The sequence below is a fragment of the Eptesicus fuscus genome, chromosome 20, assembly GCF_027574615.1.
Source record: "Eptesicus fuscus isolate TK198812 chromosome 20, DD_ASM_mEF_20220401, whole genome shotgun sequence".
NCBI lineage: Eukaryota > Metazoa > Chordata > Mammalia > Chiroptera > Vespertilionidae > Eptesicus > Eptesicus fuscus.
The window spans coordinates 9,613,528-9,627,886 of record NC_072492.1 but is presented as its reverse complement, the minus strand read 5'-3'; the positions used below and the strand labels follow the sequence as shown (position 1 = coordinate 9,627,886).

The window sequence follows — 14,359 nt, the reverse complement described above, 5'->3', positions numbered from 1 at the left end:
GGAATTTATTCACACTCACACAACTTAATCCTAAAAATTAGGTGGTAGGAGATTGCTTAACAGCTTTCTATTAAAATAACTATAATAATATAATTAAATATATTTAGAGATAATGCACATGCGGTAGTTAAAGAAATAAATGCTTCGACATAATTTGTTAACTTTAAGCAAGCCATTACAAGAAAGCGATGAGCTCATGCAAGAATTGGCCAGATTACGAGAAGAGATGGAAGGAAAAGTCTAGAAAACGGGGGCCTTGCAGAGCTGGAAAAGGCAAGCGGCTGGGCCCCGAACAGGGGGGATGCGACTGTGGGTGACCCAGCCTTTCTTAATGCCTCCCCGGAAGCCAAAGAAAGAGGGTCAGCCCAGTGGCATTGGTCAGGTTTACGGTCGTCCCTCCTAAATCTATCATTTCAGGTAACCCCAAAGGGGCTACTTTGAAAACAGGGAAGAAGCATTAATCTAATCAGAAGTCAGAAAACCAATCAGAACTACGTAGAGAGATGGAACTCGAAGGTGGTGCCGGGCACAAGGAATGGAAGTCCCATAAGTTGGAAAGAAACCCCAGTCCTGGGGAGGAGACGGGAAGGAGAGGTACACATAGCTTGTGTTTTAGTCTTGAGGTCGCTAGACCATGGGCAGCCACCTCAGAGCCAGCTGGAGAAGACTTCCCATCACTCAGCCACCCTGGCCTTTGCGCAGGATTTAGTAACTGGGTAGGGTTTGGGGCTGACTCCCTTGGGAAGAGGGTGTGTTCTCTGTGTGGAAATAGATCGCAGTGGGTGTGTTGGTGGCCAGGCTGTAGGGGTCACGGCTAGATTAGTCCATCAGGATTCCTATCCCTTTCTTCAGCAGAAATAGAGTACATTTCCCAGGTAGGGGAGCATGTACTTAAATTCGCACTAATGGACAGTGAGCAGATGTGATGTGTCCCACTTCTGGGTCTGAAAACATTAGCAATGCATGTTAACACTCTTGTCCTCTCCCTGAAGTGTAGCATGCTGTGCCGAGGCCTAGCTTTGACTCTGGGGACAAGGATCCATACAGTACAGGGGAAAGAGGGAGGGAGGGAGGGAGGGAGGGCCAAGAATGACCCCAAGAAAAGGCAAAACCATTAGGGGCAGACTTCAGACCAGTGATTATCAGGGACTGGGTGGGGAGGTGGGGAAAGAGGGAGGGAATAAACTGACCACTAAGGAATATGAGGGAACTATTTGAGATGGTGGGAATATTCAATATTTTGCCTGTGATGGAAGTTACTCAACTGTATTTGCTGGTCAATATTCATAGAACCGGTCACACAAAAATGTTGAATTTTACTGTATGTAAATTAAACCTCAATATATTTGACTTACGATAAAAGAAAAGAATAGCCCACTAGAGAAGAGACCTCTCTGTTTCTCAAAAGTTTCTAATATTTATATAATTGTAATTATCAATTTTTTATTTTTTTAAGTTTTTTTTTAATTGATTTTTAGAGACAGAGGGAGAGAGAGAAACATTGATCAGTTGCCTCTTGTATGCACCCCAACCTGGGATTGAACTCGCAACCTGGGCATGTGCCCTGAGAATTGAACCGGCGACCTTTCGGTGCATGGGATGACACTCAACCAACTGAGCCACACCAGCCAGGGCTCAATTTTTTCGTTTATGATGCCAAGATGTTAAGGCATAGCAAGGTCATCTCCACCCCAAGGACATAAAGGAATTCTCCTATAGGTTTTTCCTAGAATTTTAATGGTTTTGTTTATTGCATTTACAATTTTGACCCATTAGTTTATCCTAGATGGGGTACAGACCCACCTTTTTTCTATTTGCACAAAACTACTCAGTTGTTCCAATACTATTTATAATTTAATAAGTCCATCCTTATTCCTACTGGTTATGGTTGTAACCATGACCACATACTAATATGGAAGATTATCTTTAAGTCCTAGCAATTTATTTTAACTTTTTGGCTTAAATTACAGATAAATTATGTGACTTTCCTTAAAATATTTTTTTACTTATTGTAGAATATATGTTTGAAAAAAAACACACATTTACTGAAAATATAAACAAAAATTTAAAAATTAAATAGCCCTAATTCTGCCATTTACCAATGTTAATATTTTTATGTGTATATGATACACACTCACACACACATGGTGTTGAATAAGCTACTATAATAACCATATTGGAACAATATACATTTGACCCTTAAACAACATGGGTTTGAACTGCACAGGTCCACTTACATGCGGATTATATGCAAAAAATCATCATAAGCAAAGTCAAAAGACAAATAAGGAAGAATATTTCAACTCATTGTCACAAAAGATTCTTTTCCCTAATGTATAAAGGGCTCCATAAAACTGTTAAGACAAAGACCAGCAACAGAAAATGTACCAAGAACATCAACATACTGTTCAGAACAAAAAGAAATACAGTCATTAAAATATATTAAAAGGTATTCTGTTTCACTCATAAGGAAAATATAGAACAAAGCTATTAAGTTGAACCATATGAAATTACTGAAGGTCTACCAATTCTGACCTACATAAATTGCAATTTCATGTGGTTCAACCTAATACAATGAAATAATATTTTTCATCTTCAGACTGGCAAAATTCCAAAAGCTGAGCAACACACTCTTAGCGTAAAGGCTGCAGGGAAATGCTCTCACACACACTGCTGGAAGCACCAAGCTGTACACTCTCTGCAAAGAGCAGACTGGCAACATTTATAAAAATATCCATGCCTGTGAATTTATCTAGATATACCTATATACACATAAAATAGTAAATTTTTGAGATGCAGAAGATATGTATAATACACACACACAATTATCCTATCCTATATAATAAAAGGCTAATATGCAAATAGATTGAACAGCAGAAATACCTAACAACAACTAGTCGCTATGACATGCACTGACCACCAGGGGGCACACACGAAACATGGCGGGTATTGGCAGCAGGCGGTAGAGAGGGAAACATGGTGGGCGTCGGCCGTGGTGCAATGGTGGAGCAGGTGAGCGGGAGCACCAGACCAAGGCGGGGCACCAGTCGCTGTCATGGGGCGAGCCTCTGGTGGTTACTGAAAATTCTTTGCTCCCGTGTGCCGCAGTCCCACCCGGTGCTCGTACCTGCTGTTGGCACCGGCCCCACTCGCACCCATTGCTGTTAGCGGGTGCAAGCGGCAGCTGCTGGCCCCGATTGCCCCTGAGGGCTTCTCCACCTCCTCCTGCTCCTGAGGGGCGAACAGGGCAGCAGCCACCGCTTGCACCCACTGCTGGTGCCAGCCCCAATCACTCCGGGCTCCATACCATCAGCAGGTGGGGGCAGGGCTGGCCCCGTCAGCACGTGGGAGTGACGGCGGTGGGGGCGGTGGGAGTGGCAGCCGCGGGAGAGAGGCAGACAGGGGACCGGGCTGAGGCGGGAAGGGCCAGGCGAGAGCACGGAGGATGGGCCAAGACCCATCCCTGTGCCTACCGCAGCCTCAGGGCCCACAGTTCCTTTCAAGGTGCACGAATTCGTGCACTGGGCCTCTAGTACATATATATGCTACCTTTCATTTGGGAGGTAGGGATATAATATACACAATATACACAGATTTTTCCCTATTTGCTTGTACTGCAAAAAGGAGCACTAGGAGGAGACAGGAGAACCCGAAAAGAGTGGTTAGCTACATGTGGAAGGGAAGGAGTCAAGAAGACAAGAGGAAAAGTTCTCGGGTATACCTTACTCATTGTATTGGTGATTAAAAATCACACTAAAATAAATAGAAAAAGTTAAAAAGTTAACCTGCAGATATTTGGGAAAATTGGCTATTAAAATGACTCACTTGCCACAGTCCTAAATGATGTCACTACGATATATAATTTATGCATTTACAAAGATTTTCCCACTACCAACAAAATAGACAAAAGAGCATGCATCTAAACTCCCTCACCGGGCTGATTATTTTCCATTTGCCTCTCTGGATTCTTGCTCCGCTCTTCTCTGCTTTCTGGATTTGGGGGGCGGGTGTGGATGACCCCCACATAATGCATCATCTGGGCTCTCCTGCCTCTGGCTTCCTGTTGGGTTTGGCGAATGGAAGCATTGGCTGGAGGTCAGAGGTCAGGGGAGAGCCGTGCTGGAGAATTCTGGTCTCTCCTTGCTTCAGCACTGCCCCCCTCCATACCCTCCTCTTAACAACACTTGCTGGCTGCTGGCCTCTTCCAGGCCCAGCTCTTACTAAGCTCAGGAACAGTGACTTCTCCCCTTGCTCCCTAGGGATGGGGATGGGGATGAGTATCACTTGCCACTATTGCCAGTCCCTGTGGGCCCCAATGTCTCTTGTTGGTTCCCTCACCCCTGCTAAGACCTTTGTGCATTACCCAGCTGAGAATGCTCTCTATTTCACACTGGGAACCTGGCTGATATATTCAGTCATCTGTTTCTTAGAAAAACCACTCAAAAGTCATTCTCTTCTCATTTTTATATCAAAGGCCAGTTTATTTAAGGAATATTTCACACACATATATTTTTGCTCCCATGTTTCTTTTCTACACTTTCTAGGTTCATAATTTTTCCTCCTCTGTCTTCCTTTGATGAAGCCTCTTAAATTCTTTCTGTGTAGCCATCAGTTAAGCCATGAACTCACTCCAATATCCTTCACCAGAAATACTTTTAACAACTGTACTCTCATCCATCCATCCATTCATTCAGCAAATAATGTTTGAGAATTTACTGAGATTATAATGGCATGTAAAAACAGGCACGATCCTTACATACTCATGGGGGGGTTCAACTTTTGTGGGGACAAAGAGAAGCAATTTGACCAAAAAATGTGCAATTACAGCTGTGCAACTGCTATGAAAGCAAGATGTAGGCGTGCACAAGAGACTCCTGTGGGGACTAGAACGGGCCTCCTGGAGGAAGTGATGGCTGGGCTGAGATCTGAAGGATGGGAGGCACTGACCAAGCAGAGAGGATGAGCGGAGAGAGGAGCGCAGGTGTTTCTGGCTGCCGTTCCCACAGCCTCTTTCCAACAGGAACGTGCTCTCCCTCTAAACGCACTGAGCTTTACCTGGTGGTTGGGTGATGTGGGAAACAGAGTGTTTTTCCCGATCCATTGTCGTTCAATGTCCTCTCACCTCCGGACCTTCCATTCTACATGAGGTCACTTGAAGTCCTCTCTGCCTCTAAGCCTGGCCCCTCCTTTCAAAGTAAACTGTATTCTAATGACTTTTTTCCCAAACAGAAAGGCCATTTTGTACTTGCTAAGTTGATGTGTTTAACAACCTCAAGGATAAATGTGAAATGAACCGAAAAGAAAATACGATCAGAAAATTATAGGAAGCGTATTTTTTCCCCCTAAGTGATTTTTCTACTTGTTTCCTTACAATGAGCAGCTTATTCTTCAATTCTGACAACTAAAAAAAGGGGGGTGGGGGCAAATGAGTGTGATCCACTGGAAAAACAGAAACAAAAACTGCCCCGAACTTAAACAAAACTTCTCCAAGTTGCCAACATCCAGAGCTCTTTGCAAAACTGCTCGCCCTGTCCCTGGAAGGACATTTTTCTCACCCATTTACACGGCAAGGGATGAAGCCACATTTTTAAGATTTCAGCTTTTCAAACGAGGGGTACTTGTGATAAAGGGTGTTTTCAAGCCCTCTTCTTCACTCAACCTGCCAGCTCACACGGGAAACCATTAGCTCAGGCGCTACAATTAACTCAGGGCTGCTTGGTAAAAGACTCACACAATTCCCAGCTACTTATCATGCAAACAACCTGGGGACTCATTTTCCTTGCAGTGCAGTAGGAGGGGTAAATTACTGAGATAAGTAGATTATTGGGGAAAAAGTCACACTTGGAGGCCTTATGAAATGATTAAGCCCTGGGAAATTCACCCCCTGAAATCCCTGGCCTGATAGCACACATTCACTCCTGACTCCTGGAGAATCGACAATGAGGAACCTTCTTAGGAAGCAATACACAGTCCCACTCGGCTGAGTTTTCATTTAACTTTTCAGACCAGTGGGTTCTTTAGTTTTGATAGGTGAGAGTCATCAAATATGAAGCAAATTAAATGAAAGAGGGGAGGTTATCAAACTTGTGAGATTTAAAATTTTTTTCTAAAATAGTAGAAGTACAAACGCTAAAGCCAATAAAATGATCACTCTAGGAAAAAAGTCTTACCGACTTCCTTGCATTATCTTCAAAAACTCCGTATTGCCCTGGCTGGCGGGGTTCAGTTGGTTGGAGGGTTGTCCAGTCCACCAAAAGGTGGTGGGTTCGATTCCCAGTCAGGGCACATACCTAGGTTGTGGGTTCAATCCCCTGTCGGGGTGCACGTGGAATTGTCTCTCTCCTATGAATGCTTCTCTCTCTCTTTCTCTCAAATAAAATAAACAATAAAATAACCTTTAAAAAAAACACACCTTGTGTATCAATAGAAACCATTTCACATTTGATTAGCCATCTTCAAGTCTACTGTGAAAAAATATATCTTCTCTATAAGAAGGACTTGCTTATAGCATGTGTTAGTCAATGATCAAGTTGACTATTACTAGTCAAGTTGATGAATAACCTGAAATAATGTTTCAGAAGAAGTATATACTGAAAAAACAACATAAATAAATGTAACCATGACCTGGAGACAGAAAATGAATGCTTGTTTTCTGGCAAGAGGGAAAAACCAACCATTAACCAGGAGCTCTGGGAACCAACATCTAAATGAGAGTTTCATGGAGGAGGCTGTTGGTATCAATGAGGACTTCGGCGGCCGAGTTGGGAGCAGGTGTTATGAACAAGCAGAGCTTCCGGTGAGGAGGGTACACGGCGACTGGGACACTCCCAGGCAGGGCAGTGCACTCACTGTCATCCCTCTAGGAAATACGCAAGGAATTACCAACTCTTACGTCAAGCTTAGATTGACATAGTTAATTTATCGGAGTGAAATACTTCTGCTTCTTCTAAGTAGAATAGTCACTGCCTCCCAGGAACTTAGGCTTCCTCCCACCTGTCTGATAAAGCAGAACTCGAGATAATTTGCGTGAACCAAGGTCGGGAGGGTGAGGACCAGGGAGGATGCGGGGGCATCTGGGGAAAGAGCAGCGGATGACAAAGCCCCGACTCTTCTTTTTTTAAAGGGAAGATTGGCCCTGGCCGGTTTGGCTCAGTGGATGGAGCAGCGGCCTGCGGACTGAAGGGTCCCGGGTTCGATTCCGGTCAAGGGCACATGCCTGGGTTGCGGGCTCAATCCCCAGTGGGGGATGTGCAGGAGGCAGCCGATCGATGATTCTCTCTCATCATTGGTGTTTCTATCTCTCTCTCCCTCTCCCTTTCTCTCTGAAATCAATAAAAGTATATTAAAAAAAAAAAGGGAAGATTGGCTTTGTGGGTACAAATGTAGCCTGTTCCTCGGTCTCAACATGAGACCCTCAGTAAACTATAACTCAGCAAAACTCCTGAAGCTGTTTTGTGTGTGCACAGGGGCGCGTGCTTGTTTGGAGGAAAGTGTGCTATGATGCGCTGGGATGAACCTTTCGGGGTGGGGATGCTTGGGGGTGGGGGTGGGGGTGGTCCATGGTGATCTGTTCCCACTCAACTTATAATATGGCTACCTCCATTGCTACAGATGAAATACCTGAAGCTTAAGAGGTTAAGTTACTTGCCCAAGGTCTCAGTGCTTGAACTGGGATTTAAGTCTACACTGTCTGATTCTGGAACCCAAAGTCTAATATCACACTAGACTTAGAAGATGGTAGACGGAAAAGGGACCAGTTGATATCTCAAATTGCGATGCCTCATTTATGAAAGGATGCATTACTGGAGGTAACAGAACTGATCTTTGTGGGGTAGTACAGAAATCCATCACTCTCGATATTCAATAGTTGCCTGAGCACATTTATCGTCAAAAGCATAACACTATTTCACCAACAGAATCGAGATTCAAATCAGAAGGCACAGCAAGGAAATAATATAGGAGATAAAAAGAAAATTTTTTCATTAAAAAATGGCAGATTTATTAATAGAGTATTGCTTTTCGAAACCCCAATATGAGATAGTAACAGTGAGATATTAATCATATTTATGGTGAAAGAGAAAAATGTTTTTAATATCCACATAAAGATGCACAGATATCTTGGCATCTTTTAAAAAAGACCAAAGGAATGCAGATAGAATAGTTATTAACAACATGGACAGTTTGAATCCCAGCTCAACCATTTACCAGCTGTGTGGCCTTGGGCAAATCGCTTAACCTTCCTGTGCTTCAGTTTCTTCATCTTTAAAATGTGAACATAAATGCCCCTATTTCATTGGATAGTTCTGAGGATTCAATGAGTTAATCTATGACAGTGCTTGGAACAATGCCTGGTACATGTACTAGCTAATATTATATTCTTATTACTAAACATGTGGGAGCAGGGGACTATATTAGCATGGCACATGTTACGGGTTAGCATAAGAGACTAAATGTGCAGTAGGTTTCAAGTGAGGAAACTGCTGGGTGTGTAGTTGAAATGAGTACCCACTGGGTTGGGGCTTACAGGGAAAGAAAGCTGGACTATATTATATGTTAGGAGGCTAGAGATGGATTATGAGACAGAAGGTCACTCTCCAGTTAAAAAGCAGGTCTGAGTGGGGTAAGAAAGTGGAATGCTCTGTGGTTGGGGTCAGAGAGGAGATGTAGAAGCAATGCAGTTCCAGATGGATGAACTCCAGGACGTAGCCATGGAGATGGAGATGGAGAAATGATGCAACCAGGGTGTTGGATAAGTCATCATCCCCTAGCACAACAGCTGAAGGTGGGTGAAAGAGATAACTGTGAATTGAGTGTCAATGTCCTCAAGAAGCATAGTGGATGACTGGAATGTCAAAACACTGCATCCATGGGGTTTTGTTGTTGTCGATGGCAACATCTGCTCTGATTAGTTTAGGCAAAGGGGATTGTTTTTTTTTTTTAAAGGCTATTGGGCGCTTAACAAGATCTTCAGGACAACCAGAAAACCAGGTAGGAGGCTACACAACCAGAACCTATAGAGCCAACCACACAGGACAGTCCTCTGCCACTGTTGCAGCGGCCCGCCACAGGCCACATGTCCCACAGGGCCACAGGTACCAGGGGCTGGACTCTGCTGAGCTCCCCACAAAGAAGTGAACACCCCCAACCACCGTGCCCACCTGAAGACCTCAATCCCTGCGCCCCACTAACACCTCACAGTGGTCACTTATACCTCAAGTCTTCTAAGGTGGAAGCCAGGCCACAGGCATCGGATTCCTTGTGGCAAGGAGTCTGAGAAATTAGCTTTTGACTTTCCAACCTCTATAACTCAGGGAGGAAAGGAGGGCGGGGCTGAAGTGGGTGATGGGAAAGTCTATCTGCCCATCAAAACTACCTGGCAGCGCAGGCCATGAGGAGGAAGGAGATGCTGATGCCACACGGCTGGGCTTCCCTGATGGGATCACAGGAGAACAGGTGCTGAGAGGGGAGAGGGTGAGGGAGCTGTAGTGTTATGGTGCTGAGATATTCAAGTCATGGAGAATAAAGGCCCTCAATTGAACAGGCAGCTGTAAGAGGAAATCTATGCTTCAATTAAGCCCGTGCTAGAAGCAATGTTCTAGGAAAAGGGAATTTCTCATGATGACATATGGTGAGCATCTTTCACATTCTGGGTTCCAGTGGAGACCAATTTCTCCTTGTACCCCTGACTCACCCAAGCACCATCTCTCCTCACCATTTCCACTTGTCCAAGTCTTCTTTCAATGAGCCATTTTTCAATGAGCCTGTTTTAATTCCCCTTACTCCGCACACACTTGCAGGAAGGAATTTCTTCCTTTACTTTAAACTCTCAGAACACTTTACCTGGACTATACTCATACCATTTATCTCACTTTGCCTTGTCTTTGTTATTTATCTTGTTTAGTAAGACAGAAATACTAACCAAGATGAATGAATATTCTATAGCTGAACACTGATGGTGGAAGCAGAGGAAATTCTGAAAGTGGAACTTGCTTACTGAAGTTGTGCCAGTTTTCCAAGTCATTTAAAAATGTTTGGGTATTCCACATAGCAGTTTTTAAAAAGTATGCCCCCCCCCCCCAAAAAAAAAAGAGTTATTTAATTTCATCTCTCCCTCTTGAGGCAGGGTGTATATCTGATGGACTTTGGTGTTCTCAGCATCTAGTACAGTCCCTTGCACTCTAACAATCTTTGATGAATGAAGAATGAATGAGTCATCATATGTCCTTCACAGTATTTTTAATTTAAAAATATATTTTTATTGATTTTAGAGAGGAAGGGAGAGGGAGAGAGAGATAGAGACATCAATGATGAGAGGGATCGAGCCTGCAACCTGGGCATGTGCCCTTTACTGGAATCGAACCTGGGACCTTTTAGTTAGCAGGCCGATACTCTATCCACTGATTCACACTGGCTAGGGCTCTTCACAGTATTATTTGCCAATTTCCAATTTCTGTGAGGAAAAGGATTGCCAGGTAGCCAGCTCCTCTGTTTGAGGTTCATTCTAACCCAAATGCTAAACCTTTAAAAATGACCATAATTTTGGGCCTTGCTCTACCTATATTATGGGTTTTTCATGAGATTCTGAGACTAGAAATACGTCTTTCACATCTTTGTATATACTATAATGCCGATTGTAGGACATATCAAAGAACACTTGTTGACTTGTCTAAGTCCCAGATGTGGACAGGCCCTGAACTTTGTCTTACTGAGGATGTCTACTAAGATTTCTGTATGACACATCTGGAGAGATGAATAGCAGTAACAGATATTAGATCAGATTTACTCTGGAAAAGATAGGGTTTAAGAGGAGATGAAGAGGATGAGGCATAAAGGAAGTGCAGCTCTGCAACAGTGAAGAGAACTGGAGAGGAACCATCGGTGAAAGAGAGATTTCCACCAAGTTCTGGAAGACAGAAGACAAATGGGACAGGGCTGACTAGTCAAGCCCAGGAGGAAGCTGTGGCTTAGAAAACACAGAAGAGCCATAACTGAAGGGGGCGCCAACTTGCCAAGCACAACTCCTGAGAGGCTCCAGATGGGGGAGAGAGAGAGCAAACAAGAGAGTGAGAAAAGGTAATAAAAACAAGATTCATTTAATATCTTTATATGGCTCTTCCCTCTTACCAGGTGACAAAAACACCATGCAGCCAAGTGTTTACACCTACATAAGAAGATGGAGTGACAGCTGCTAGTGTGGGTCCTGCTGTCCTAGAGTCCTCTGCTTTTTTGCCAAAGTATGTGTTGAGGGAGGCTCCCCAGCACCTGGCTGGGAGGCCTGTTGGTCAACCATACCCATGCATTTACATAGAGCTTCCCATCAGCTTTTCTACTATCAAATTTGCACACATGAACTCATCCCCATGATTCATCAAGCATGACATAGAAAGCACAGATAAACAAACAGACAAGCTGACCCTAGAGGATATGGAGATAATTCCGTATTTTTAAGCTCTCCGGAAGAGAGCTTAAAAACACAGAATGACCAAAATCTCTAGGTAGTATTCTTGAAGAGACTTGGGAAAAATAGTGTACCCGTAAGAACAAAGATAGAATCCAATTAAAAAAAAAAGGGAACAATCAAGAATGAGCTTTTACAAATTAAACGACCTACAACCAGATGCGTTGTTTTGACATTTGAAAATAGCAACAGTAAGAGAGAGACCCTAGAGAGAACGGGGCATCTGGCCTGTGAGTGGAAACCTCTGTGCCATGTGTGATAACAGAGCGATTTAAAAATGGGTGATGTTAGGAAGGGCAAGAAGATTTTTGTTCAGAAGTGTGCCCAAAGCCATACTTTGGAAAAGGGAGGCAAGCGCAAGGCTGGGCCAAAGCTCCATGGCCAATTTGGGCAAAAACAGGTCAGGCCCCTGGATTTCCTTACAAGATCAAAGGCATCAGTTGGAGAGATGGTACCCTGAGGGAGCATTGGAAGAAATCCCAATAAGTACAACCCTGAAGACAAATCTTCGCTGGCATTAAGAAGAGTGCAGAAAGGGCAGACTAGATAGCTTACATCAGAAAAAAAACCTAATGAGTAATAGTTGGCCACACCCTTATTTATTAAAAATATCTCATGTCTTTTAAAATATGTACCATATTTAAATTAATCTCATACACCAGAATTGAGGTCATGAATGGTGGATAGAACACTTCTTTGGGGCAGGACTGCTTTAAATAAGATTGACTTGTGGTTAAATGAATATGATCAGCTTCTTGAACTTGGATTTTGGTTCAATAAGTGCTATCTCTGTTCTCTCCTAAAGGTATGATTGGACTTGGTTCCTAACGTTCAACTTTCCAGAGATGGTGAGTGCCATCTCAAAACCTGCAGGAGACTGGTTTCTATTAGATTTGTAGAACTGGTTGTGTTAATATGTTTAAACACAGAGGAAATCCCTGCCCTCTCTTAGGCCAGCAAGGCGGGCCTGTGTTTCAAGTTATGCTCATCAGCCTGTTACAGGCAAGGGCTGCAGATAAGCTGGCCGTGTCACTTTATCCTTTTGGTCCCAACTATGCCAATTTAATGAAAATTCCCTGTATCTAAACTGCTGCCTTTTACTGAATGGTAGGCACTTTAGTGTGGTTTATGTATAATATAGAATAAAAAATATTTAACACTTCTCACATTTTATAGATGATCTATAAGGTCAGATGCTTTTAAAAATCAGCATGACAAGATATGCTAGTAGAAGCAAACTTTGCTTGTGAATTCTTTAAGTCAGACGAAGTTTTAATTCAGGACTGTCTTGAACAGCTATTCACAAACAACTGTAGAAGGACCGTATGCACATGATTGGGAATGGTGCTTTTGCCAACTCACTAGAAGGATTAAAGTGCAGGAGACTAGATCATCACAAAACTGTAAATTATGTGATCATAACGCTTCAGATAATTAAAAACAAAATCACAGATCAAAAGAAGAAGAAAAAAAGAAAGACCCTAAAAGCTTCCAAAGTGAAAAACAAACAACATGACGATGACAGGATAAATAAGAACAGATCACAAACGAAGGCCCAAGACTCAGACTGGCACGGACCTCTCATCAGCAGCACTGGATGTTATTAGACATTAAAGCGAGTTCTGAGTAATTTATAACTTAGAATTCTACATCCAGTCAAGCATGAGGACAGAATTCTGAAAGCATACATACTACACATACTACTTTCGCCTCCTTATTTAGAAAGTTGAAGATACTGTTCAGCAAAATGAGGGTTAACATTTTGAGAAAAAGGAAGACATGAGATCAGAGACGCAGTGTAAGTACACAGGATTACAACTAGAAATACCAGGATGGCAAAACGTGCAAAAAGCAAAAACAACCCAGTTTAGATTGGAGCAGAAAGGGGATCTGGAAGGGAAAAACTCTGGGCAAACACACAAACCAACAAAAGGCAAACAACAAACAAATGAAAAGATAAACAAATAAAAACCTTGCGAGATTTTCTGATAAATGTTTCCATGTGGAAGTTATTGTGAGGCATTTTAAAGAGATGTTGACATGTTGGGAAGAATTACAAATGCATTGAAGTCTGAACAAAAGATAAAAGGAATTACCAAGATCTGAAAAATCAAAAAGTGACATAAAACAGAAAACATAATAGCATCATACCACTTGATTCAGCAGTAAACATATTAACAAAGTAATAATCCCATCCAAATAGAAACGGGAAACTTAGGGTTTGAGGATTTATGTTTCCAGGGAAATTCAGGTTAGAAAAACTCCCAGACAAAACAAAGGCAAGGAATATAAGAAGAAAAAAAAGGCAATTGTAAACTCCAAGAAATATAAAAGGCAGTATAATTTTTTTCTGGTATAAGAAGCTGTTTAGAACAAGCAAATGAGAACAGAAAGTTGGTGGGCTTCTAGAAGACTGAAATGGATTCAGAAGAACAGAGTTAGAAGCTGGAAGGTATCAGGGGCCTGGTGAAAAAGATATGTACTATTTCTCCCAACAAGCAAAAAGGAAAAACAATCAGAAGAATTACAAAAACAATAAAATCTGAAAATAATTTTAGCAAACTAAAATGTGGCATGGTTATAAACCAATGATGGAATGTAAGAAGAGAGAACAGGCTTCAGCCTTCTCCTTTGACTAACACAGGGATTATGACTTAAAATTTATAGGGAAGGAAATACTAATATAATCAGCCACAGCTCACGTCTTGGTTTTTCAGTGCACACTATTCATACAGGTATAATCATAAAAAACCACCTATTGGCTTTTAACTTAGAACGTACAGAAATCTTAATTGTGGTCAAAATGGAATGCAAGTTGTCAACAAGCTGACAGAAGTGAAGGGGAGGAGAGATGAGAAGAGGTGGAAGAAAGGTGAGGCAAGCATACTGTTCATAGTCAAT

At 42.5% G+C, this 14,359-nt stretch overlaps 1 protein-coding gene and 1 pseudogene across 1 annotated transcript in view; one reads left to right on the top strand and one right to left on the bottom strand.

The window, feature by feature from the left end:
* The window catches only part of STX8 (syntaxin 8), a 243,104-nt gene that overhangs the window by 41,399 nt on the left and 187,346 nt on the right, over positions 1-14,359 (bottom strand). The window lies entirely within an intron of this gene.
* On the top strand, positions 11,736-12,031 carry LOC103296963 (cytochrome c-like; annotated as a pseudogene).